Consider the following 22,001-nt stretch of genomic DNA (forward strand, 5'->3'; position numbering starts at 1 on the left):
TCATGAATGACCGTGGGACAAGTCCGAGCAATGTTGTTTAAGGAAGATCAGCAGTTGCCCATGCATATCAGCCTCCCCTCTCCACACCACTTATGTTATCCAAAGGAAAGGACAAAGGGGCCGATACGACTTGGCACCAGTGACGTCGCAACTCATTTCAACAGCTGAGTGAACTGGATCAACGTGAAATAAAGTGTCTTGTTCAAGTACAAAACACACAGCCCGGACAGGAAATGGAACTCACTATCTCATGATTGTGAGCCCGACTCTCAAACCACCGACCCATGCGCCTTTACAAAATGACTGACGATCAGGTTTCTAAACTTTTGTGACAGGGTATTGAAGAGCTGTGGGCCTTTGAACCATAAGCTTTTGCAGTACCTGGTCCTGAATTTAGATAGAGGGGACAATACCATAGGTGCAATACAACAGCGTCCAATTCGGGCAATTAACACAGACAAATTCACACTTGATGCCGAAGTTAGGTGCTAGCTCTTCCATATGTAGATATTGCATATCCGTCCCGTCTTTGCTCCTGGGAGTAAAGTCGTATTTTTTCAGCCTCTCCCTGCAGCGCATCTGCTGCACTGTGACAATATTTTTAGTGTCGTGACATTTGACCGCTTCAAGCTCCGCCGTTAGTTTGGCATTATGAGGTTACCATAGCTGAGAGCAGTGGTCCAGGTGACTGAGAACAAAGGCCCTCCACAGGGTCACCATACCTTCTTGGTCTCTTATCTTGAAAGACCTTAGCATCGATCCTGCCAGTTGTATGCACATTGTTGCTATCTTAGTAATGTGCATATTAAATGATGGATCATTACACATACAAGTGGGCGCAGGAGTGGCTGTGTGGTAAGTAGCTTGCTTACCAACCACATGGTTCTGGGTTCATTCCCACTGCGTGGCACCTTGGGCAAGTGTCTTCTACTATAGCCTCGGGCCGACCAATGCCTTGTGAGTGGATTTGGTAGACGGAAACTGAAAGAAGTCCGTCATATATATATATATATATGTATGTATGTGTGTGTGTGTGTGTGTGTGTGAGTGTGTGTGTGTGTGTGTGCTTGTGTGTCTGTGTTTATCCCCCCAACATCACTTGACAACCGATGGGGGTGTGTTTACGTCCCCGTAACTTAGTGGTTCGGCAAAAGAGACCGATAGAATAAGTACTAGGCTTACAAAGAATAAGTCCTGGGGTCGATTCACTCTACTAAAAGCGGTGCTCCAGGATGGCCGCAGTCAAATGACTGAAACAAGTAAAAGAGAGTAAAAGAGAGAATACTGATCTCCAAATCTCTAGCTGCCTACGACTCTGGGATTGTAGTGACTCTGGGATTGTAGTGACTCTGGGTCCTGTATATGCAGGCTGCGGTACAATTGTAAGCTGATAGCGCAGTGCTTTAAATTTTCCAGCATTAAACTGCATGTTGTTTACTTCAGCTCACTTATTTATTGCATTCAGTTCCCCCTGTAAGCTTGCGACATTATCTGGATGCTTTATTGCCTGTAATAATTTTGTATCATCGGCGTAGCTAGTGACAGTAGCCGTCTACGTGACCATCGGCATGTCTGAAAGAGATATTATAAACAGTAATAGCTCCGAGACAGTTCCCCCGGGACGCTACTTAGAATTTGTTTCCTCAGAGAGGGTAGCATTGGTTGCAACTGCTCGACTCCTATCTTTTGGGGTTGTCATGCAGCCACTCTCTCAGTTTACTAGCTTGCCAAGGTCTCGCGGCTTGTGACATATCATACCATGATTTACCTCACACACACACACACACACACACACACACACACACACACACACACACACACACACACACACACACACACACACACACACACACACACACATATATATATATATATATATATGTGTGTGTATATATAATATATATATATATATATATATATATATACACACACATCTTTTACTTGTTTCAGTCAGTCATCTAGACTACAGCCATGCTGCAACACCAGCTTGAAGAATTTTAGTCGAACCAATCGACTCCAGTACTTATTTTTTTAAGCATAGTACTTATTGTATCGGTCTCTTTTCCTAAACAGTGAAGTTACGGGAACGTAAACTTACCAACATCGGTTGTCAGGCGGTGGTGGAAGGCATCAAAAATGGTCATTTTTCGACTTCACTCAGGTGGATGAATGGTTGAATGACCAAATCCAAGCTTCTCTGCTAGTTCTTCAACAGCTATGATGGGATTTTGTTCAACCAGGGTTTGCAGGACGTCCTCGTCGAGCTCCACGGATCTTCCAGGACGAGGCTCGTCTTCTAGACTGTAGTTTCCGGCTCAGAATTTCTGGAACCACCGTTGACACTGGCTTACGCTATTTGTCCGATCCCCATACACTGCATTAATATTCCTCACACTTCCCGTTGCGTTGTTGGGTTTATTGAATTCATAAAGCAAAATATGCCGAATATGTTCCTTTGTCACTTCCATTATAACTTTGAAAAAATAACTGTTAAAATCGAACTGCTCTTCAAAACTTGCACTAAGAATAAAATTAAGGTAACATTACTACCTGCTTTTATAGCAAATTGATGCAGGTAGTTTATCCCGTCCCTCTCCGACTTTTAGCTCATGCAATTGAAAAAAATCGCATTATTTATGGTATGACCCTATATATATATATATATATATATATATATATATATATATATATGTATGTGTGTGTGTGTGTGTGTGTGTATGTGTGTGTGTGTGTGTGTGTGTGTGCAACTGGAAATCTAACATAATGAAACAAATTTGAATGTTACGCTTTAAGAAGCTTAATACAAACAGATATAATTGAAATCTTTAATATAATTTAACAAGTTTGAGTATTATGTTTCAAACAAACTTATAGAAGTAAACGGAAGACATAAATAGATATGCTTAACGTAATGAAACTTTTTAATGAAGTTCTATAAATATTTGTTGCGAAACTGAAATAAGAAAATCTGAATAACATGTGGAATCTCCACAGGTTTTGTTAGGGTGCATACATAAAACAATCTCAAGGTAGTAGTTTGGAATAAATGTTAGGGCGCAGAGTGTCATTAATATCTGGCAGCACCCAGTTCCGTTCCTTTAAGATGTAAGTTAAAATCACACCAGGGCTGACTTCGCATCTCATTCTCCTGGGATTGATGGAATACTTCCAAGAAATAAACTGTGGAATCAAAGGCTCGCTTCAATATATTGATATTTTTTTCTTACTTTGAAATCTATAATTATTTAAATGGGTTGTGGAAGTGGCACAGTCTGCAGAACACTTCTTTCTCATACGCTTTGAATTCAAATCACCAGAAAACTGACTTTAATCAAACCGAAATCGATAAAATTATTACCAATGGCCTTAGATACAATGAAGCGTTGAGCGTCGGATGGACAGATTTTTTTGTGGTAATCATTCCAGACCTCAGTGCACTGAGTTCAAATTTCGCTGTGGTCAGCTTTGCCTTTCATCCTTTGGAAATCGATAAAGTGCCAGTCATGTACTGGGATAAACTCCTTTCGTTCTCTCACTTCTCACCCGTCTGACTGTCTTCCTTCTGCAAGAAATCGTCTGGTCAAGTTTGGGGAGGAATGAGTGCTGCTCGCTCTAAAACATGCCCAAGACATGCGGTACGTGATGAAGGCGTCCCTACGTCTCCGCCAAGAAGATGAGGACCCAACGCAAAATCTATTATACACTTCCACCAAATGAAAGATCTTGGGCCTCTCTAATACATCAATAATGAAATTAAAAACTAAAATTTGATTTTAAAAAAAACTCTAAAAATTGTTTTTAAATCTACGGTAAAATAACGGTCCTATAAAGTGCTAGATCAACATGATTAATATAATCAATTTTTTCCTCTCATCTTTCACACCTCTGTAGTATAACAATGGATCTTCGTCGGTTTCGACAGTGAGTGTTCAAGTTGTTCAATCAAGTGGACTACCTGATCATTGCATTAGCATGTAAAGTGGTGGAATATTTCACAAACATTTGCACACTTAACGTAATTAATCCTTATGTAGAAACAACATCAGAAACACTATGCATCGCTGTTTTCACATGAACGTCCAGTCTCTTACTCATCAAATGTTGTCAGATGCAGGATAGGAACCTATTCCTGGAAAACTGGATTGTGAACAGAACGCTGCGCTTCGGACCTCTCGGTCATCCCGAATGCTGCACAAACGAGATGGCAGAATCGTTAGCACGCAGGGAAAAATACTTAGCGGTATTTCGTCTGTCTTTACGTTCTGAGTTCAAATTTCGCCGTGGTCGACTTTGCCTTTCATCCTCTCTGAGTTAATAAATTAAGTGTCAGTCAAATACTGGGGTCGATGTGATCGACTTTCCCCATCCCCCAAAATTTCAGGCCTTCTGCCTATAGTAGAAAGGATTCTTCTTCTTCTTCTTCTTCTTCTTCTTCTTCTTCTTCTTCTTCTTCTTCTTCTTCTTCTTCTTCTTCTTCTTCTTCTTTTTATTATTATTAAAAAAAAGAAGCATGTTGGCAGAATCGTTAGCACGCCGGAGAAGATGCTTAACCGCATTTCACCCGTCTTTATGTCCTGAGTTCAAATTCTGCTGAGGTCGACTTTACGTTACATCCTTTTGGGGTGGCTAAAATAAGAACGAATTGAGCACTGGGGTCGATGTAATCAACTTAGCTTCTTCCCCCCAAATATCAGGCCTTGTGCTTATACTGGAAAGGGTTATTATTATTATTATTATTATTAATAATATTATGAAGGTGGTGAGCTGGCAGAATCGTTAGAGAGTCGGGAAAAGTGCTTTGCGGTATTTCTTCTGAACCTCCGAACCTTTACGTTCTGTATTCAAATCTTGTCGAAGTTAACTTTGTCTTTCATCCTTTCCAGATCGATAAAATAAAACACCATTTGAGTATTATGGTCAATGGTATCGATTTAGCCCTTTTCTTCAAAACTGCTGTCCTTGTGCTTAAATCAGCAATAATTAGTATAAACTACAGTGTATTAGCAGGATTGTTTGACCGCCGGACGAAATACCTTGAGGTATATGTTCCCGCTGGTCCGTCAATCTTTTTTCTTTAAGCCTTCTGAAGTCAATACAGTGAATAAAGTTGCAGCCAGGTAGTGGACTTGATGCTACCTGCTAACCCCAACCCTATCAAATGCCTGCCTTATGCCTATATTACAAATAATTGCCGAAGTCAACTTTACCTTTCATCCTTCGCGGACGATAAAATACGTTCCAGTTCAGTACTGGGGTGGATATAATCGATTTACCCCCCACTCCCGAAATTACTGGCCTTGGGCCCAAATTTGAAATCAATATTACAAATACTTTTTAAGGCGGTGAGCTGGCAGAGTTGTTAGCACGCCGGAAAAGTATTGGTACTACTGCTACTTTTTTCATCGACCACAACTACTTAACTTCCCAAGCTAACCTGTAAGATTTCTCAACTTTTCTTTCTTCCTTATCGCATACCTTGTTGTCAGCTGGGCATGCTATATCTCTGATCCAGCATAGTTTGCTTTCTTTCTCAATTAAGACTATATCTGGCTTCCTATTCTCTATCTCATGGTCGCACTGAATCATAATCTCTATCATAATCTATTATTATCATTATCATTATCATCATCATTATTATTATTATTATTATTATTATTATTATTATTAAAGTACCATTTGAACACTGGGGTCCATTTAATGGACTTAGTCTCTCCCCTAAAGTTGCTTGCCAAATATTTGAAACCAGTATTACAAATAATTTTAGTTTTTAATAAAAACTATATTTTGAAAAAAAAAAGCGTAAATAAATAAAAGTTTAAAGCACCAGCGATAACCCCTAAAGGAAAAGGAGAAAGAAAGCAGCAACAGCAATACCCCAGTCCCCTATTTTTTTAAAACTATCAACAGAAAATAACAGTTGCGTGCGATCTCCTAGGCAATGTGGCCTAATCTTTGTCAAATCTCAGCCTACCATCATAAACATATAAAAGACAAGTTGGACAACGTGATCTTCCATAACGCGACGGAATGGTCACGGTTAGCATGTTTTTAAAGAGATAAGTCTGCTAGATCAATGCTGACCTGGGGTTAAACGAACAAGATCACGAAATATTTAAAAATAAATGTTTAAGAAAAACAACAAAAACGAAAGTAAGCAAAGCAAAAAACATGAATTGTGTAAGGAAGCTGTAGTAGTACTTACACAGGCTGTGTCTGTCGGGGCTTCTGAATCTGACGGAGATGATGGAGTGCTTGTTGGTGTTGGCGGCGGTGGTGGTGTGGTTGCGCTGCTGTACCAAGGTAATTCCACATTAGGTAGACTAAACCTAATCAGGCTGCCGATTCTTGAAAAGAAAGCCATTCTAAAGAAGGAAACGGCCGACAGATGGCGGGGCCGCTGAACGGGGTGTGTGTGTGTGTGAGTGAGTGTCGTGCGGCGGAGGGAGAGGAGGAAGATGACGAAGAGGAGAAGGAGGAGGAGGAGGAGAAGAAGAATCAGCTGTGGCGAAAACGGGTGGTGTTTTCGGTTGAAGCAATGATGTTGGCAGTGGGGTAGAGGTGCGAGAGATTATTTTTTCTTCTGGTTGGTAGTGGTGTTAGTAGAGGCGAAAGTGGAAGTGGTTTATTGGAGTAGTAGGCAGGACGATGGGAGGGGGTGTGGTGGTACGGTGACCGTAGTTTGGTGGTTGTGGCGGTGCAATTGATTTGGTTGTAAGGTAGATAATATAGTGGGGCTGTGTGTGATCGTTGGAAGTGGAAGTGGTGCACTGAGGGTCGTAATTTGATGGTGGCGCAGCGGAGGATGTGGTGGTGTGTTTTGAAGCGGGGTAGGATTGGTAGTGGTGCTGTGGTTGTGGTGGTGGTGGTATGGTGATGGTAGTGTTGATGGTATTGGTGGTGGTGGTATTTGTGGTGGGGGTGCGGTGATGGTGTTGTTGGTGTTGGTGGTTGTGGTGTTGGTTGTGGTGGTGTTGACGTTGGTGGTGTTCGTGGTGGAGGTACGATGATGGTGGTGTTGGCGGTGTTGGTGTTGGTGGCTGTGGTGTTGGTAGTACTGGAGGTGTTGTTGTTCGTGGTGGGGGTGCAGTGATGGTAGTGGAGGTGGTGGTAGTGATGGTCGTGGTGTTGGTGGTAGTGGTGTTGGTGGTAGTAGTGTTGGTAGTAGTGGTAGTGGTGGATGGAGGCGCTGTTGTTGTTAGTGATGCGGTAGTGGTGGTGGTGGTGTGTGGTGGTGGCTGTAGTGGTGGTAATGGTGGCTTCGTGTGGCGGCAGTAGCGGTGGTGGTGGTGTGTTAGAAAGGTGGTAGAGGATTGGCGATGAGCTGTGAAGGGCATATTTTGATGGTAACTAGCAATGTAGTAGCGGTTGTGGTATGATGTGGTGTGGTGTGATGGTACTAGCATGCTAGTGGTGACTCTGTGGTGGTGGTTCGGGAATAAAGGTGTGGTTATGTGTAAGTAACGGGGGGAGGGGAGGTTGTGGAATGGCGTGGAGGAGTGACGGGGGTTGGGTAAAGTAAATGACTTTGTCGATGAAAGATTGCATATCATCCCCCCATCTCTTTTGAAAAAGAAGCCGAAGATGGCCATGGTGGTGACGGCGGCGGCGGCGATGATGACAGAGATGAACAGTGCGATATACGAGCAGGGTGTGTGTGCTAGAAAGTTCCTGGCTTTGGGTAAAAGAAAATACAGGAGGATCAATTGATTATGATTTTATTATTCCCTTCTCAGATTCATACACTTACTGCAGCAGTCCTTCAGTTTTTCTAAGCCTTGTAAAAGAACTCGGAAGGTTGGATCTCCAATCAGGCCTTTCGCGATACCCTTAAAGCCAGGAACTTTTCCACAACTCGTATATATGTATCAGTGTGTGGCATTATTCTGTAGTAATGCCCCTTATATAAATATAAACGAATAATTATATTCTTGGGAATAGAAATTTCCCTTATGAATTTTTTTACACACTGGCTTCTTGATAACATTCTTGTAAAAGATTTTCATCCCTTTTTGAATTTATATATATGTAAATAGGTATACTTATATATGTGTATGTGTGTTTGTGAGTGTTTGCGTGTGAATGTGTGTGTCTGTGTGTGTATGTACGAGGGGGTGCTGAAAAGTTCCTGGCTTTGGGTAAAAGAAAATACAGGAGAATCAGTTAATTATGATTCTATTTAACATATTCCCTTCTCAGATTCACACACTTATCGCAGCGGTCCTTCAGTTTCTCTAAGCCCTGTAAAACAACTCGGAATGTTCGGCCTCTAGCCAGGCCTTTCGCGACAGCCTTATCGTTAGGAACTTTTCAGCAACCTTTCGTAGTTTGGGTGGGTTTGTGAGTAGTGGTAATTGGTAGTAGTGGAAGTAGTATGGGTTGTAGTCGTGATGTTTAGATAAGGCAACCTCAAACTGGAAGCTGTTCAGTGCAGACATCTTTAAAATAGGTTTTTTAAGATAGGGTTGTTGTGGTGGTGGTGACGGAGATTGCACAGGTGTTGTGTTGGGATAGTATGGTGGTATCGGCGCTGTTGTATCGGTGGCGTTGGCGGTGAGGGTGGTGCTGTATCGATGGGGCTAGATTGATAATGTTTCGAATTTTGGCACAAGGCCAGCAATTTCGGTGGAAGGGCGAGTCGACTGCATCGACCACATTACTCAACTGCTGCTTATTTTAATGATCCCGAAAGGGATGAGAGGCTAAATCAACCTCGGCGGAAACTGAACTCAGAACGTAAAGACGGGCAAAATACCGCTAAGCTTTTTACTCGGCATGCTAACGATTCTACCAGCTCGCGCCTTCTCTGGATTAGCAATATTGGTTTCAAATTTTGGCACAAGGCCAGCAATTTCGGGGATAAGTCGATTGTATCAACCGCAATGTTCAACTGGTATTTATTTTATCGACCACGAACGGATGAAAGGCAAAAATCGACCCCGGCAGCATTTGAACTCAAAAAAGACGGACGAAATGCTGCGAAGCACTCTGTCCGGTGTACTAACTGTTCTGCCAGCTCACCGCCTTAACTCTAGCCTGGTAATGCTGACAGTATATCATTGGTACTGTTAGTAGTGTTGATGACATTGCAGTTCGTATTGATGATCTTAGTGGTATCGATGGTTGTATTAAATGTTTTGTGCTGTAGTTGATACTATTTTGGAGATGACAGAATCTACGATGTTGAATAAGTACTTTTTCAGCGGTATTTTCGAATGAATTATATCTCATGTTGTTTTTGCTGTTGTATATGTGATGGAAGGATGGTATTAACAGAGTCGTTTTTGTAGTATTCTAATCCTAAGCTCTTTGACACTCTTCTGGCAACTCTATGGTAGGTGGAGCCCTCTAGCCCTGTAAGGCAATTCACCTAGTAGATGGCCACTTCAATGTAAAATCTACAGCTTACTGGTCACCACAGTCATCTTAACCACTGTGGATTGCATTGGCTGACTCTTAGTTTAAAACTATTAAGTGCAGGTAGGAAGAAAAACCCTACAAGCATTAAGAATTGGTTTATATAACCAGTTTAGGATGTGCCACTCTTTCTCATGATCATTGGCCATGAAAAATCTGCAATCATTACTAATATTTGTCGTCGTTATTGTTTAGCCCCACGGTAACACTGATAAAACAAACTTATGATTAAAGTTATTCCTACGTGCCAGGAACTCAATATAACATTCATCTTTTTTAAGACGTTAAAGTGGTTTGAATGGAGATTGGGCTGTCATTTAAAGCAGGTTCAACATTGGTTTAAGATGTATTAATAATATCACTGGTATTGTAAAATGGTATTAGTGTTGTTAAATTTGTAATGTAACTGACGGCTAGTTTACGGGGACGTAAGTTTGTAATGTAACTGATTGGCTAGTTTACGTGGACGTTAGCAAAATATAATAGGTTGTAAAGCGGTGAGGGTGGGGGGGGGAACTCAAACACAAATATCATTTATATATATATATATATATATATATATGCAACGGGATTCTTTCTGTTTCCGTGTACTATATTCCCTCACAAGTCTTTGGTCTGTCCGGGGCTATAGTAGAAGACACTTGCCTAAGATACCAGGCTGTGAGACTGAACCTTGGACCATATAGTTGGAAAGCAAGCTTCTTAACCACACAGCCACGCTTGCGAAGCAAATAATTACACTGTGTAATTATTTTTGTAATCAAAATATTTAACATATCTCAATATATTATGTAACGTCTCAACTCCTTCCTTCATTTTTATATCACCTCGTTGTACATTTTCACACATTTTCTACATTCCTTTATGAATGAATGAAATTTTGGAGGCAAAATCAAAGAAATTAATACAACCCACAAGATAATTATCTCTGTTTTCGGGGGTGGGGATGGCAGTGAGCTGGTAGAATTGTTAAATCATCGGAAAAAAATACTTTTTGTCATTTCGTCAAGCTCCATCCGAGCTTGATAAAATAAAGTACTAGTCAAAAGTGGGGTTCCATTTAATGGGCTGTTCCCCACTACACCTCAAGATTACTGGTCTTGTGTCTAAATTAGAAACACTTATTTCTGTTTTGATGCATAAATTTACAAGGGCATGTTGCCATCGATTTTATTATGTTCAAAGTTTCGATTTTGTCTTCGATTTCCTTCCGTAGTTAAGATTGTTTGAAAGCGTTAACACTCGAACTTGCTGCGTTATGTTAACCTCGATCTTCTCCCAAAGTTCGTTAAAAACGTAATACTTCAGCACATAGTATCAAGCAAAATATTATACATTACTGCAGTAGTAGCAGCAGTAGTGGTGGTGTGGTGTTAGTAGTAGTACATGTATAGTGGCTCAAATTCCATCGGGCTTAACCTCCCTGCCTGCCTACCTACCTACCTACCTACCTACCTATCTACCTACCTACCTGCTTATCAACATAATACATCCATAAGTTCACACACACACATACATATATATATATTCATTCATACGTACATGCATCTATCTATCTATCTATCTATCTATCTATCTATCTCTTCTCACGGACGTGCTGTCACATCGGCTGCGAAGGTAAACGTTTATTTGACCTTTTACTGTCCACATTTTGTTGGAATTTTTAAATAATTTTGTTGCGAAGCACCTAGGCTTCATTTGTGTGTATTTTCAAGGGCAGGAATTGACCCCCAGGGGCAGTTTCGGCCCTAGCAAAATACAAAAATTTCCTTCTTGACATTTGAAAAATGTCGAGAAACATAATTTTGGAACGCTTGTCTTGTTCTTTTGACAAGCATTTCCCGAGGCTTCAGATGCCAGAAGAGAAAAAAGAACAGAATAGCGCGTGCTCATGCAGTGACAGGAACGCAGTTGCTGTAAACGTCACAAAGACTGTGAGTACAGCTACTAACAGCCCTCTCACCACCACCACCACCACCACCACCACCACCACCAACACCAACAACAAAAACAAAACTGTAACCAAGGTTACAAAACCATGCGTGAAAACCGTCACAAATGTCTCTGACGTAAGCACCACTGCTGCTGACGCCATCATCACCACCACCAACGACAACAACAACAACAACAACAACAGCAACAACGACAACAACAACAACAACAGCAACAACAAGGAAGTAAAGTTATCGGCCGTCAGCAATGACACCATCACCTGTTCAACAAACTCTGCTGCCACTACCACCACCTTTGAACCAGGCAGTACATACACCAACATAAACAAAAATATCCAGAAGAACATGTCCGCCAGCACAACAAAAACAAATTTCGCAAATGCTCTAAAGGAAAAAAGAACAACAGTGACATTCACACAAAAACAAATAAAAGACACAAAATCCCTTCTTACGAAAGAAGGAGATGATGTCAGAATTAACATCCCAAAAGATATTATAGAAATGAAAAACAAAAAGTGCATCATTTATAAACTGGTAAACACAAAAACCAGACGTGTAGAAAATGTTAGCACAGATAAAATTGAAGTTTGTCTTAGAAAAATTTGGCCTTATCAGAATCATGTCACCTGGGGAAGGAAATTTGGAACGGTGCAAGTAAGGTTTCTGGATGAAAATTTAGCTAAACAATTTTCGACACTCTCTCTCCGCACAGATGACTTGGTAATGATACCGAGTTATCTAGGACAGAGAGTGACCAAAGTTATGATAAAAAATGTGCCATCGGAGGTGGACACCCAATGGCTGATATCGGCCGTGTGCCTGGAAATGGAGGAGGCAAATATTTTGGAGATTACGGTCGGAGAGGAAAAGAACTGGGGAGGAAAAATCTGGAAATCCTTCTCCACATCACGGAGGAGGCTTCACAGAAAATTCCTCCAAACATTAGATTGGCAGAGGACCACAAGCTGTATGTGGTGGTAGAGGGCAGGCGACCTCGCTGTTACCTATGCAACAGCGAAGCACATCTGAAAAAGGACTGCCCTCTGGCCGCTAAACAAAAACAACAACAACAACAACAACAACAACAACAACAACAACAACAACAGAAGCAACTACCAAATACCCCCAACAGAAAAACCTTACTACCAACACCACCAGCAACGCAAAAAACAACAACAGAAATATCAGCAATAACCACAACAGAAAAGACAACAGAAACTGCAAAAACAGAAGAAAAAAAAGAAAATTCCAAGACTGCCTCTCCCTCCCCCATATCACATACACCACACACAAATAACAATCAGCCAACATCAATAAAAACAGCAACACAAACATTCACAGAAACACACACAGACGCACAAAATTTGCCGTTACCTCTTTCTGACTCCTCAGATCTCCCATCATCCGATGAAGAGAGTGGGGAGGAGTGGAAAATAGCTACGAAAGGAAAGAGGAAGCGCAGTAAGAAGAAAACAAAACAAAATGCAAACACAAACAAAGCAGGGAGATTCACATCTCCCGAAAATACTACTAACACCAATAGTAATATAAAAAAAACAATGCTAACAGCAATAGACAGTACAAACACAGAGTTGATGAATTACATCAACTCTAAAACAAACATCACAAATAACGATATCAAAACCAACAACCACCCACGTACAACACCGCCAAAACACATTAAAATTATTCATGTAACACCAGCATTACACAACACAATAAAATCCCTCTACCCCAACTCGGTAGGGGGATTCCAGAAATATTTGTGCAAGAAATTGTACAATAGCCTCCTTGGTGAAAAATCCAAGGAGGAAACAAAACTTTCTAACGGCAAGTAACACTCTGTTCTTTTGTTTTGTGCTTTAAAGCACACGTATAAATAGAATCATGGTGAAGATTGGTTGTGTGAATGTGCGTGGCTTAGGGTCCCCTTGGAAACAAGGGTACCTCTTAAATGACATCAAGTCACACAATTTGGATATCATAGCCATTAGTGAGACCAGACTCCATGAACCGCGGGCCCTAAAGTCCATGTTTGGCGGACAGTTTAACATTTATTTTTCTCCCTGTCTGCCGAGGATGGGCGGTAGTGGCACGGCGGTTCTTTTTCGCAAGAGTCTGGATCTCCAAGTAAAGACGATATTTACGGACCCGGAGGGTAGACTGGTTGTCCTAGATGTGGACGGCAGCGATGGAGGCGCTTTTCGGTTGCTGGCAGTTTATGTGCCTCCTTTAACAGGTCGGTCGGACTTCTTTCGACGTCTAGAAGTATTCCTGGGAACGTCTCGTCCCTTACTTTTAGTGGGGGATTGGAATGCTACCTTGGACACGCATCTAGACTACGTGGGGAGTGACAAAAGTAGAAGGGGATGCAAAGGCCTCATAGACCTGCTCAGACGCTTCCAGTTGTCTGACAGGTACCGACTCGACCACCCAAATGTGCCAACGTGGACTTGGAGCAACCGCATTGGGTCGTCGAGATCGTATCTAGATAGGATAGTGTGTAGGACAAGAGATAGAGATAGCTTAGGATGTCCACAGTTCCACATAGTCAGTTACACGGATCACAAACTTGTGACGTGTACGCTAGACTTAGATAAGGCACATAGGCAGGGTCCCGGTTACTGGAAACTAAACGCGTCTTTCCCGTCGAGACAGGTTTTCAGAGACCGGATTAGCACGTTAGTAAAGAGGGCTTTGACGGGAGCCATCGTCAACAACAAATGGTGGTTTGCCCTCAAGAGAGCAGTGAGGGCGGAAGCAATAAGGTATAGCAGGGCACTAGCTGTAGAGAGGAACAGAGAAGAGGGGGAGCTAGTGATAAAGTTAGAAGAGGCATTGCGAAGTGGCATCGCATCCGACGTTTTAGCGGCGAGGTTGGCCCTCGACCAACACTTCAATGCTAAACACGAAGGGTGTGCTGTCAGGGCAAGGATGCGTGCTCTGAGGAATGAAGGTGTTGGAGCCGCACGAGAGGCCCGGGTGGCGGAGGCGCAGCGGGGTAACAGAGCCACCATCCGGTCTCTGGTAGACGAACAGGGGCGCGAATTGCTCGAGCCGAGCAAGATGTGCGAGGCGTTTCAGCGGCATTTTGCCCGACTGTTCGGGAGGAGTGGCGAGCGAGAAGGCAGGGTGGACTTTAGTGCCTACCTGCACAGCTTGCCACGACTCTCGGCAAGAGAGGCGGAGTGCTGCGAAGGGGTCATCACGGCGGAGGAGGTGAGGGACGCGATGGCGGGTTGCTCGACGGACAAATCTCCGGGTTTGGATGGTCTGCCCTACGAGCTTTACAACTGTATGCCAGACTTGTTTGGAGAAGTCTTGGCGGTCGTGTACTGCAACTGGCAGCAGAACGGGAGCATTCCCGGTTTTGTGAGCCGAGGAGCGGTAACGCTGCTGAAGAAAGATCCAAACAAGGGGGACGCCATAGATAACTTTAGGCCCATCACTCTGCTCAATGCAGACATGAAAATTTTGGCCAAGGTGTTAGCCAAGCGGTTGGCGCTTGTCATCGAGAAACTGGTCGGCACGGAGCAGACGTGCGCCGTGCCGGGCCGGAGCATCCATGACAACCTCCATCTGATGCGCTACATCATAGAGAGGGTAGTTAAGGAACCTGGCATGGGTGGGGCCCTGATCAATTTGGATCAATCCAAAGCTTTCGATAGGGTAGACCATCGATACTTGGAGGCCGTCCTCGAAGCGGCCGGCTTCGGTCCCGTTTTCCGCGGCTGGATGGCTGCCTTGTACACAGGCATCCGTTCGGTTGTTCGCGTCAATGGACGTCTATCGGGACCCTTCGACATTGCACGTTCGGTTCGTCAGGGATGCCCCCTGTCGCCGCTCCTGTACGTATTGACTCTCGAGCCACTACTGCGGAAGCTGGCGACGCTGAGGGGCATCCCGCGAGAACTGGGGTGCGGGACGAGCGTGTCGGCATACGCGGACGACGTCACCGTCATAGCGTCTAGCCACGAGCACATCGAGCTTCTCGGCGAGACGCTGAAAGACTACGAAGCGGTGACGGGAGCGAAAATCAACCGGGATAAGTCGGTGGGTTTGCTGCTCGGCACCTGGAGAAGCAAGCCCATACCGTCCGGCAGCGCCTCAGTAGTGGGACGCTGGACGGACGGTCCGGTCAAGTTGCTCGGAGTCTGGTTCGGTCCGGACCTGCAAACGGAGAAGAACTGGGACGAGATAACGAGTAGGGTGGCCACTCTCTGCCGGCAATGGTCCGAGAGGAAGCTGTCCCTAAAAGGTCGGGCGGAGGTGGCGAACGCGTACATCGCGTCCGTCATCGAATACCGCCTGACCGTTGTGCCTTGTCCCGATCGCGCCATCACCGAAATGGAGCGCATCCTCTTCCGCTTTTTGTGGAAAGGAAGCGTTCCGATGGTGAGGCGATCCGTTTGTTGCCAACACCCGCTGAAAGGAGGGCTGGGCATGCCGTGGTTGATGATGCGCAGACATGCGCTGAGACTGCGACATCTCCGGCTCTACGTAGACGACGGTGAGCAGGTGTGGTCGCCGTTTGTGCGACGCGCTTTCCCGCAGCTCGTCTCCATGACCGAGCTGCAGTCGTGGATCAAAAAGAGGCCGAGGAATGGCGAATGGCACCGTGAGTGTCGCGTTGCTCTGCAACAACTTTGCCGTCCCGGGTCGACCTTGAGCGGCTGCATCACAACGAAGTCATTCTATAGGGGATTAGTGGAGGGCAGGTACGACGACGATCTCGGGGCGAACCTGGGCGTCGACGAGGAATACCTGACCCGCCTGTTCAGGACGACTTTCGGGCCGGGACCTATGGACAACTTCCAGAGATCCCTGGCCTGGCAGTGTTACCGAGAGGCGCTACCCGTTCGGGATAAGCTCTATAGACACGGCTCGCGAAATGTGGGGCCGACCTGCCCGAGATGCGGTCAGAGCGATGAAACCGTTCTGCACGCACTCGTGCGGTGTCCAACCATTTCGGAGCTGTGGGCTTATGTCGAACGACTGCTGTCGCGTGTGGGACGAGTCGGTTTATCAACCGAGTCTATCGTCAATATCGTCACGCCTCCTTCCTTTAAACGGGAAGGAAGAGCTGTATTTATCGTACTTGTGGCTATGGCCAAAGAATGCATCTGGTGGACGCGTCTGAAAGGATTAGAGACAAATACTTTCCTCTCTGGTCAATCTCTCATCAACTTTTTCAAGTATCACTTGAAAAGGAAGGTGAGAGTAGAGAGGCAAGTGTTGTCTAGCAAATGTTTCGAAAAAAGGTGGATACATGTAGCAAGAATGGCACGTATAAATGACGAAGCCACCTTGACCATGATTCTATAAAACGTTTTAAAATTTTGTAAACAAAGAAATTTTATTTAACAAACTGTGACGCTAAAGACCGAGGTTACCGTGGTCTTTTCGTAGGTTTTTCTTTCCACGGATAACCTCCCCATTTATTGGGAATTTTTTGTATTATTTCGTATTTTTTGTAAATACCCCAAACGTTTTGCGATGTTTTTTTTTTTTTTTTTTTTTTTTTTTCATCGTTGTCCCCACTTTTGTTTTTTTTCTGCTTTGTTTTCGACCCCCTCGAAAAGAAAAACTCTACATTTGTATTTTGTCCCCTCTGTGTTGAGCCCTGTGTGGCTAATAAAGAAACCTATCTATCTATCTATCTATCTATCTATCTATCTATCTATCTATCTCTCTATCTATCTATCTGTCTGTCTGTCTGTCTGTCTACTTATAAATATGTATACGAACACACACACTATGTGTGTGTATGCGTGTACGTGCGTGCGTGTATGTGTGCGTACGCGAGTGCATGCATGCGCGCGTGTGTATATGTGTGTGCAACTGCCTAGGGACGGTTTGCAAGTCAGAATTTAATTTGATTATATTTTCCAAATGGAAAGGTTAGTCGTATGAAAGCTCTCGGTAGTATTTAGGACGCAAATGATTTTATACATAGTAGCGGCTTCCTCGTATACGAGCATTGCTAGAAATGAGGTATTGATGATGCAACGTGTGGCTCTTGTATGATTCTTGAGCCCGGCCAAAGGTTTTCACATTCTATTGCATAATGCACAGCTGCACTGGCTGGCAGTGGCAACAGGTGCCGCAGTATGAAGTCTTTTGATATGTCTTTTCAATCCTCCAACTGAAAGGCACACCTTTCCACAAGTTGCACATTTTCTGTTGTGAGCATTAACCGCATCACAATTTACAAGGGGTTGAGTCCTGTTAGTTCTCTGATTGTTGACCAGGCCTGCGCGACTCAAGCATTTCCTTCCAGAAATCACACACATAAAAAGCAACACTCACTCGTTTTCCACAGGTTTATTCTTTCTAAACCTTCTCTTGATCTTCTCGTGCATCATTCTCCCTCTTTCAGACTTAGAACAACAACTGTGCACTCTTTTCCTCTGTCAATTTCGCTATTGTGCTTCCATTTCCCAATACATGCATGCATACATACATACATACATACATACATTGTTGTTGTTGGCACTCCGTCGCTTACGACGACGAGGGTTCCAGTTGAACCGATCAACAGAACAGCCTGCTCGTGAAATTAACGTGCAAGTGGCTGAGCACTCGACAGACACGTGTACCCTTAACGTAGTTCTCGGGGATATTCAGCGTGACACAGTGTGACAAGGCTGGCCCTTTGAAATAAAGGTACAACAGAAACAGGAAGTAAGAGTGAGAGAAAGTTGTGGTGAAAGAGTACAGCAGGGTTCGCTACCATCCCCTGCCGGAGCCTCGTGGAGCTTTAGGTGTTTTCGCTCAATAAACACTCAGAGCGCCCGGTCTGGGAATCGAAACCACGATCCTATGACTGCGAGTCTGCTACCCTAACCACTGGGCCATTGCGCCTCCACACATGCATACATACATACATACATACATGCATATATTCTTTTATTCTTTTACTTGCTTCAGTCATTTAACTGCAGCCATGCTGAAGCATCGCCTTTAGTCAAACAAATCGACCCCAGGACTTATTCTTTGCCGAACCGCTAAATTATGGGGACGTAAACACACCGCCATCAGTTGTCAAGCGATGGTGGGCGGACAAACACAAACGCACAAACACATACATATACGCGGGCGCGCACACACACACATATACGACGGGCTTCTTTCAGTTTCCGTCTACCAAATCCACTCACAATACTTTGGTTGGTCCGAGGCTATAGTGGAACACACTTGCCCAAGGTGCCACGCAATGTAACTGAACCCGGAACCATGTGGTTGGGAAGCGACCTATATATATAGGGCGGGCAACCGGCAGAATCGTTAGCACGCCAGACAAAATGATTAACGGCATTTCGTCCGTCTTTATGTTCTGAGTTCAAATTCTGCCGAGGTTCACATTGCCTTTCATTCTTTCGCGGTCGAAAAAAAAAAGTACCAGTTGTGCACTGGCATCAATGTAATTGACTTTTGGCTATAGTAGAAAAATACACACACACACACACACACACACACACACACACACATACACACAACTATATATATATATATATATATATATATATATATATATATATATATATATATAAGTATGTGTGTGTATGTGTTAAGCTTACTTTTCAACCACATGGTTCGAGGTTCAGTCCCACTGCATCGCACCTTGGCCAAGCGTCTTCTACTTGTGAGTGGATTCGACAGACGGAAACGGAAAGAAGCCATCGTATATATGTATATATCTATCTATTTGTGTGCGCCTGTCTTTATTTGTGTCACACCATCGCTTGACAACCGGTGTTGATGTGTTTACGTCTCTGTAACTTAGCGACTCGGCAAAGATACCGATAGAATAAGTATCAGGCCTTAAAAAATGAATTCTCGGGTCGATGTATTCGGAGAAAATTTCTTCAGTGACTGAAACATGTAAAAGATAAAATCTATAAATATGCACCCCGTGAAAGTACCCGTCTACTCTAATAGAGAATGGAATAGAACGCGCTAAAGCAATAGACACTGAAGAAATAAGAAAATCCCCAAACAGTTCAGATACACCCAAAATTGTATCTTAATTTAAAACACACAACTCAAGAAACATAGAAACACTCAACATTATTCATCAGGACATATTCTTATTAAGCCAAGACCCAAGAATAAAAAGGTGTTTGATTCATACAAAATAATCAAATGCAAAAAGCAACGAAAGTCCCTAAAGAACTACTTATCAACGCGAAACTATCAACTAAGTACTCAACTCCAACAGTTAAAAAGCCTGGCCAATCCAATTATGGTACTTGTGAGAACTTTATTGAGGACACAGCTTATAAATTTAAATCGGGACACGTTTTTACTGAAAAAAACCCCGCTATTTTACTTGTTCTTCAAAAAATTAAATTTATGCTCTCAAATACTATGGATGCAGAAAAGACTACGTTGAACAAACTAAAGTCACTTTAAGAATGGGATTAAATATTTATCGTGATCCCCATACGTGATTCCAAAGCAAGGTAAATTCTACATAGTGAACATCTGGAAATATGCGCGAAAGCCGAATCTCCCAAATTTCTTGTCTTTCTACTCTATGTATGTGTAGACAATACTCTAGACTAAACAAGAATAAATAAGGAAAGTCCGTTTATTGAAAAATACCAGCTACTGCTTAGCTGGCTATAAAAAACACCAGTAATACACGATTCTCCCTTTCCTATGAGTTAATTATTGAATGTCTACTTGGGCTCGTTCTTAAGGAAACCAAAATTCATATCCCACACCTTGTTAACAAAGAAGGGATATGCTTTAGCACGTTCAAAGTGAGGAACTTGTACTAATTGATAGCATTATTAATTAACAGAATAGTAAATACTAATTATCTATAACACTTTTATGCAAACAATTATTATATTATTGATAACTCCTTTTTTTAATTGTCATATCACATATTCAATGGGGAAAGCTTTTATGTGACCTGTTCGCGCGACTGTCACATGAGCGTAACAGATGAACGTTGACTAATCAAATTTTTACGCTAAGGTTCTGTGACACATTCCTATTTAATAAAAGACTATTTTTAAAAACAACGGCTAGAATAGCCACAATTAGTGATACAATTCCATACATTATACACATTAGAAAATCTAATGTGGAACCGGTTAGTGTATTCCTATATTTAAGATATAATTAAATTCTAATTAATTCTAATATATTCTCTGTGCATTTTGAACTTCATTTCTTCTTCTCCTCCACTTGTTTGGATTAAAAATCTATCTATCTATCTATCTATCTATCTATCTGATCAAGAAGAGGCCGAGGAAGGGCGAATGGCACCGCGAGTGTCGCGCTGCTCTTCGGCAACTCCAACAACCCGGGTCAACCTTGAGCGACTGCATCACAACTAACGCATTCTATAGTGGATTAGTGGAGGGAAGGTACGACGACGATCTCGGGGCGAACCTGGGCGTCGACGAGGAATACCTGACCCGCCTGTTTAAGACGACCTTCGGACCGGGACCTATGGACAACTTCCAGAGATCCCTGGCCTGGCAGTGCTATCGAGAAGCACTACCCGTTCGGGATAAGCTCTACAGGCATGGCTCGAGAAACACGGGGCCGACCTGTCCGAGATGCCGGCAGAGCGACGAAACCGTTCTGCACGCACTCGTACAGTGTCCCACCATTTCCGAGCTGTGGGCTTACGTCGAACAACTGCTATCGCGTGTGGGACGAGTCGGTCTATCAGCTGAGTCTATCGTGAATATTGTCGCGCCTCCTTCCTTTAAACGGGAAGGAAGAGCTATTTTCATCGTACTTGTGGCTATGGCGAAAGAACGTGTATGGTGGACGCGTCTGAAAGGTCTAGAGACAAAGACTTTCCTCTCTGGGCAATCTCTCATCAACTTCTTCAAGTATCACCTGAAGAGGAAGGTGAGAGTAGAAAGGGAAGTCTTGTCTAGTGAATGCTTCAAAAAAAGATGGGTGAATGTAGCAAGGATGGCACGTGTGAACGACGGAGCCATCTTGAGCATAACCTTATGAACTAAAAAAAAAAAAAAAATCCAAGAAAAAAAAAGAAAACAAAAAGGCAAAAGAGAGTCACTTACTGTTATAGTTTCTTCAATGAGAATATTGACCAAGGTTACCGTGGTCTTTTCCGTAGGCTTTTCTTTCCACGGCCAAACCTAAACTGTCCTCCCCTCCTTTTACACGAGAACATTACTGTGTGATACACGATCCCTATTGATCGTCCTTTTTTTTCTTTTTTTTTTCGATCCCTTTTGATCGAACTCTCCCCTTTTCCTTCCTACGATCGCTTTTGATCGACCCCCCCTTTTTCCCCTTCCCCCTCCCAAAAAGAAAAGCTCTACATTGTATTTGTCCCATCTTCGTTGAGCCCTGTGTGGCTAATAAAAGAAATGTATGTATCTATCTATCTATCTATCTATCTATCCATCCATCCATCCATCATCTATCTATCTATCTGTCTATCTATCTATCTATCTATCTATCTATCTATCTATCTATCTATCTATCCATCCATCCATCCATCATCTATCTATCTATCTATCTATCTATCTATCTATCTATCTATCTATCTATCTATCTATCTATCTATCTATCTCTTCTCACGGACGTGCTGTCACATCGGCTGCGAAGGTAAACGTTTTATTTGACCTTTTATTG

At 43.1% G+C, this 22,001-nt stretch overlaps 1 protein-coding gene across 5 annotated transcripts in view; it reads right to left on the reverse strand.

Annotated features, from left to right (window-relative positions):
* Window positions 1–7,443, reverse strand: part of LOC106867396 (uncharacterized) — a 214,674-nt gene extending 207,231 nt beyond the window's left edge. For 3 of the 5 annotated variants that reach the window (XM_089355047.1, XM_089355046.1, XM_089355040.1), the window contains exon 1: window positions 6,203–7,443. The gene's annotated coding sequence lies outside the window, so the exon portion shown is untranslated. The remainder of the gene's footprint in view (window positions 1–6,202) is intronic. The other 2 variants (XM_089355041.1, XM_089355044.1) reach the window with 2 other exon arrangements.
* Window positions 7,444–22,001: the final 14,558 nt, after the last annotated feature.

The sequence above is a fragment of the Octopus bimaculoides genome, chromosome 7 (assembly GCF_046866305.1).
Source record: "Octopus bimaculoides isolate indiv1 chromosome 7, ASM4686630v1, whole genome shotgun sequence".
In the NCBI taxonomy this organism is placed as follows: domain Eukaryota; kingdom Metazoa; phylum Mollusca; class Cephalopoda; order Octopoda; family Octopodidae; genus Octopus; species Octopus bimaculoides.